Raw genomic sequence first — 6,884 nt, forward strand, 5'->3', positions numbered from 1 at the left:
ATACATCTATATGTATACATATACATCCCTCTCTCTCTCTCTCTTTCTCTCTCTCTCTGAAAGTATCTGTCATTACAGTATCGAAATGTGATTGTTTCAGTTAGTAGAATAGTTTCATTTTTAAAGTGAAAGTATTTGACATGAGTGTTTTTGTTTCACTTTTGACACGTAATACTTAAATAGTGGAGGAGATATTATGTTGCTGTGAGCTCGAACTCTGCAAGAAGTTAAAATTTTTTTTTGACTAAAACACAACTGGAACCCTAAGTAAGGCATGTGTAAAATTTGAATGAAATTGGTTGCGTAGTTCTCGAGTTTTAGGGATTCACACAGACAGACAGACAGACAGACAGACACACATTCTCATTTTTATACATATAGATTACATACAGAGACATATACATATATTACCTATATAGATAAATAGGCATTTACATATGTGTGTGTGTGTGTATTAATTATGTAATGAGTATATACATGATGATGTTTACATTTTAACTATGAAAATGTAGGATTTAAAAAGAAATTATGAAACATATATAAAATTTTTGCTTTTTATTATTCTAAATATGTTGCTCTGAACATTCATTTTACTCAATATATTTGCAAACTCATTTCATTTATGATTATTACATTGTAATAATATTATATTATATTATAATAATATTATATTGGAGTTTGGCAACATATTAATAAGTGAGCTCTTAAATTCAGTGGATATATTTTAGTGCTTAAGCACTAATTTAATATATAAATATTGTTCACACACATGCACACAAATTGTGTGTGTGTGTGTGTGTGTATGTGTGTGTGTGTGTATATATATATATATATATATATATATATATACACAGATATGCATTTGCTAAAAGAAATCAAAGAGAAAAGTATGCAATACATACTGTACAGTTAATTATAGTAATAATGACAGTGAGAACTCTAGAATTTTCACAGTTATTTACTTTGAGTTTGTGCTGTCTACTCATGAAAACTATTCATAAGCAACAATGCAAATGTCAGTGGAAACATCTGTGAAAAAATCTTACTCCTTCACTGTTGTCATGTATATTTGTGTGTCTGTGTACACACACATACATATACATGAGAGAGAGAGACACACACACAAGCATACATACACACATGCATGCATATGCATGTACACACACACTTTTCTTCTTTTAATTAGCCAGTTAATGGCCGTAAGTCCACTTTTACTTTTTCATCACTGCTCAACATGCCAATAGTTGGATAGAGACCATCTTTTGAAATTTTCATTTCTCGACTACCAATTGTACGTCCGTTTCTGGTGAAGAAGACCTGACAAGAAGAAAAGGAATTGAGAAATATGTAACTTGAAACAGTTTGCACTTTGAGAGAAAAGAAAAAAGAACGAAAATCTATTTGTAAAAACAGAAAAAGCATGAAAATCATTTAAATATTTTGATCAATAAATTTAATCTGCTTATTCAGAAATAATAAAAATTCTGTTGCAATCAAGCTTATTCTTTTACTGGTTTTGAACATTGGAGTGTGCCATAACATAGCATTATTTTATTAACTCCAGTACTTACATTTACTGACCTTGGAAAGATGAAAAGCAAAGTTGGTTTGGTAGGACTTAAACTTATTAGGACGTAAACAAATGACCCAAAGTATTTCGTCTTTAGCTCTACCTGTTCTGCCAAATGCTGTCCACTTCAAGCCTGATGTAATGTTTTTGTGGTATGTACGTTCATTGCCTACCTACTATGACCAACAACATAGTAGAATATTGATACTATCAGAATCCTAATCTATATCTATTATCTGTTTTTCTTTACTATCATGGGGTAGGCTGGATCTACTGTACAGTATATTGCCACTACTTTGTTTTCTGTTCTCTCTTCTGTGAGACCAGTACCCAGAGACCTGACTGATCTGACTACTTATGTTTTTCTGTCTGTTTCATCACCCATTGGCGTTGCATACTTATACTAGCAGAATCAGCTCTCCTGCTCACTTAGATTGTTTCATTTAATACCTAATCACTATCTCAATTCACTAGTGCTCTGATTAACATCATATATTCAATGAATCATTTTCATCTCATTTAATCTCCAGCCAGCCACTGCAGATCTACTATATTCAATGTCCATGTCTCACTACCATGCATTATTATGTTTCTTATATAAGTTGCATAAAGTTTTGCTTTAACAACAGACACCCTATGTTACCAACATTGGAAACACCTTTCTGAACAGCTTTCATTTCTGTATTCAAGCTACGGTACTTTTGCTACAAAAACTTCCTGCATTGATTAGCTCACATAGATAACAGAATTTATCTTAGAAGTTTAGATAAATTAACAAATAATTTTGTTAATAAATTAACAAAGATCAACTCCCAGTATGCACCAACTTCTATTTTCAACTGATTCCTCTCTGCTTCTACTAATAACAACTTTTATGAAACCCCTTCTACTCAGGCCAACCCAAACTACATGTCCCTGCTTTTCTGATCACACCATATTTCACATCCTACTCATATCTCAGGTCTAGCTACACAGTTTCTGTTATCTTCTTGAATTTCCATCCTTGGTTATGTCCTTTTAACATACGGTAAACTACAGATGTTGAAACTGAATGTAAACTGCATAAAGGCTTGATCAATTAGTGTACCATTCAGGGATGAAGAAAAATTCTGAAATGGAGTTTTGGGTAATATTGGGGTTACTGCCAGCATTGAGCACACTATAATTAATGCAAGGAAGCCAGTCACTTGGGATCTCTTTGAGGATTGAATGTATAGCCACATCAGAAAAGTATATTCTTAGTTAAATATATGATGAAATTCCAAATTAGCAACTATCAGCCAATCTGGAGAAAAGCAATGAGATTTAATTGTAACTGTCTGCACTACTCCGCTATTGCTGTACACTTGTATAATATCTAGGTGCTGACGAAGAAGACAAGCATACTTTGCTGAAGTTGTCTCTAATAATACTAAGTTGACTGAAATTGTATGTGTGGTGACTCTTTATGCAGTAAAGAGGAAATAATGGACAGCATTGGGCTGACTCTTGCTACTTGTTTGAATGTACAGGAGATTTCAGATGGATGATGTTCTGGAGAACAAGTATTGTGAATAGTGGTTAATGCAGGGCAGGGTTGTGGGGTAAGAGTTGGACACATCCAAGGTGACAAAATGTGGATAGAGAAGTGGGTCAGGGTGTGAGTGGTGGAGCTCCAAGGAACAAAGGTCATTACAATAGTGATAGAAAAGACAAAGAGGAGACAGAATGCCAGTGGGCCAGTGGCCAGAGTTGTCCATTGTAAATAGAGTGCCAATTGGCTGAGTAGCCCTTCACTCAATATGACACAGGATGTCAGTGTACATAGTAGCAGCACCCTCCTAGATGCAGAAGCATTACTCCACTGAGCTTTGCTGAGTGTCAACAGTTGTTTGGGGCTAAAATGTCTTCTGGTCCTAAACAGAAGAATTTGGATGCGGTTTCTAGCTGTATTAAGGACAAGCTTTTGCCATGAGAGACCATCAGTGATAATGAGAGCCAGCATTTGTAGAGACTGTGAGGGCACTAGCTGATTGCTATTCATGTTTAGAAGAGATTCCTTTCATTATTCTATCTATTTCATTACCGTGTAAACATAGTTTCGTCTTCCTTGGTCTTAAAACAAACTTAATTCCTTCATGCATATTCACTATTCGCTACCTATTCATTTATTCATGTTTGTCACATTGTCGCTTATTTCTCTAATTTTGTCACAGGTTGGCTGACCAAAAATTCTAAGATTTTTCAATTCTATTTCACTATTATCAGTATTTGCTGTTTCATTAAATTATGTTACCCAAAATCCCAAAAGAATATTTTTCTCCATCGTGTTCTATCCCTGACCACCCAAACTCTGGCCCCCTCTCTGTTTTGATTACCACTTACTTCACCAACACTTCCCCCTCCTCCACCACCCCACCCTATATAAACTAGTGCACGCACTTTGATTCTCCTACTCCATTTTAAATACTTCCCCAAAAGAAAATGAATCCAGAAGATGCTCTTGTCAAATTTTGCTATTTTGCGGTATGCCCACCCTCCTGCCCCCATCACCTGTACCGGAAGTCCCTATCCTCTGTCATCCTCTGGTTGTCTCCCATGAACACTTCTAAAGGCTTAACACCATCCCCACCCCTACTTAGGGTTTATCTCCTATGTAAGGTAGTGATCATATAATGAAAGATATGATAGTGAAGTGTATGCAGGTTGAATGAAGGCTACTGCTTGTTTATGAATTCTGCCAAATGTGAGCTTTCTTTTCAGGTACATGACACTGCTGTCCCCCATCCCAGGGTCTCAAGGGCTCACACCTCCCACACCCTCAGGGTTGGCACACTCAACGTGGGCATACTGAAAGGTAGGTCTGGCGAGATTGTTGAGATGCTTGAACAGAGATTGGTTAGCAACCATTATCTCGGCCTATGCTCCTCAGCCGGGGCTACCGGATGGACAGAAAAACTGATTTTATAACACCCTCTTGCAAACTACCTTGTTGACGAATGACAGGGACCTTCTTTTTGTGGCTGGTGAGTTCAATGGACATGTTAGACAATATGCAGGGGGCTTTCATTGCGTACATGGCGGCTATGGTTTTGGTTCCTGCAATGAGGAGGGAACCAGGCTGCTGGAGTTCTGCGATGCAAATGATCTTATGGTTTGCATTACTAACTTCAGGAAACCTGCCAGTCACTTATTCACCTACTGTTCTGGTAGACACACTAGCCAAATTGACTACATCCTCACCAAAAAAAGGAAAAGATGACAGCTTATAAATGTCAAAACATTCCCAGGCGAAGAATGTACCCCACAACATAGACTAGTAGTTAGCGACTTCAGGATCAGGGCTAAATGGATGACCAGATGTATTACTCGAAGTCTTTGAGGAATTAAAAGGGGGATATAACATCACATGATGTGGAAGACAACTGGAGGTTTCTACGGGACAACCTGCTGTGAGCCAGTGACCAGATCTGTGGATGGTGCAAAGTCCCCTCTCTGTCCAAGGTAACATCCTGTTCCGTGAGGACCAAAGACTTGAGATATTTCATGTTGCAAGACAATGTGTGAGAAAGAATCATGATGTCATAGGAGAGAAATGTGTCTGCATGGATGATGGTTCACTTGCATTAAACAAGGCTGCAAAGAGAGAGGTTTGGAGATGCCACTATGAAAGGTTAAATAAAGAGAATTAATGTGAGAAAGAGAGTCTGCTGAATGCTGACCCAACAGAGGGACCAGTTATCTACCTTGGTAGATAAAGCAATTAAGGGTATGAAGAGAGGGAAAGCCCCTGGCCTATCAAGAATCAGAGCAGAGATGCTCAAAAGATCTGGGGGCGTCGGCTATAACCTAGTCACCCGTATAGTCAACTGCTATAATAGCCCAACTAATTAGGGAGAGAGTCAGTCAAGATGAGATGCAGTTTGGGTTCGTGCCAGGGAAAAGCACCACAGATGCTATATTTCTGGTAAAACAGTTGCAAGAGAAATACCTAGCGAAAGATAAGCCTCTGTACCTGGCTTTCGTTGACATGGAGAAAGCCTTTGACAGGGTCCCCTGATCCCTTATCTGGTAGTCAATGAGGAATCTAGGGATAGATGAATGGTTAGTGAGAGCTGTGCAAGCCATGTACAGGGATGTTGTGAGTAAGGTGAGGGTTGGCAATGAGTACAGTGAAGAATTCCAAGTACGATCAATCCTCAGGCCCCTCTTATTCATCATAGTCCTCCAGGCAATAACAGAAGAATTCAAGACAGGATACTCCTGGGAGCTCCTTTATGCTGATGACCTTGCTCTAATTGCTGAGTCACTATAAGAACTAGAGGAGTAGTTTCAGGTGTGGAAGCATGGATTAGAATCGAAGGGCCCTAGCTAAAACCAAAGTCTTAATAAGTAGGAAGGCAGAGAAACCACAAATCCCTTCAGGTAGATGGCCCTGATCAATCTGTAGAAAAGGCGTATGTAGAAACTCCATAAGATGTACCCAGTGTAAGCTATGGACACATACGAGGTGCAGCAATATCAAAGGAAGGCTAACTGGGAAGATAGTTTTTGTATGTGGCAAATGCTCAGGAGCAATAAACACTGAAAATATGCAGAGAACAGCTTCTGTCACATTCCAGGAAGAAACACTACAAGTAGTATCAACTAGTACAAGTAGTATCAACAAGTAGATTCCATTACCTAGGGGACCAAGACAGTAGCAGGGGTGGATGCTCTGAAAGTGTAGCTGCTAGAATAAGAATAGCCTGGACAAAGTTCAGAGAGCTCCTACCTCTGCTGTTGACAAAGGGCCTCTCGCTCAGAGTAAGAGGTAGATTTTTATTGTCAATAGTTTATATATGCACATACACATTTTGAGTGAAAAATTTCCAGTCATATGTGTGGTGTGACGTCAGTGTCTGGGGAGGCTGACCGGAAGGGCGAGTCGACCGGAAGGGGAAAAAGGGCAGAGGGAGCCTCGATCGGCGTTCGTGCCCTTTTCGAACGGGGCTGCCGTCAGGACAAGACGTGTTAAGCGACGGTCTAGGTTTGGGAAGGTTTGGGAGAAGCAGCTGCTATACCTGGTGTACTTTGGGTCGGGGCAAGCTTCAAGGATCGGATACCGCAAGACGGACTCGCAGTCGAGGAAAGGAAAACCGAGGTAAGGCAATTACATCTACTCGTATGCACACACCACAATATGGACATTATAGCATAAAATATGGTCATTGGGGTCCAACTGGACCCCATTGGCCTTCTGTGAAATTATTTTTTTTTGTTCTTTTTTCAGATATTCTGATGAATTTTAAGTCAATTTTCTTCGTATTTGTACTGGTATGAATCGATATACTAA

This window comes from Octopus bimaculoides, chromosome 15, assembly GCF_001194135.2.
Source record: "Octopus bimaculoides isolate UCB-OBI-ISO-001 chromosome 15, ASM119413v2, whole genome shotgun sequence".
Lineage (NCBI taxonomy): Eukaryota > Metazoa > Mollusca > Cephalopoda > Octopoda > Octopodidae > Octopus > Octopus bimaculoides.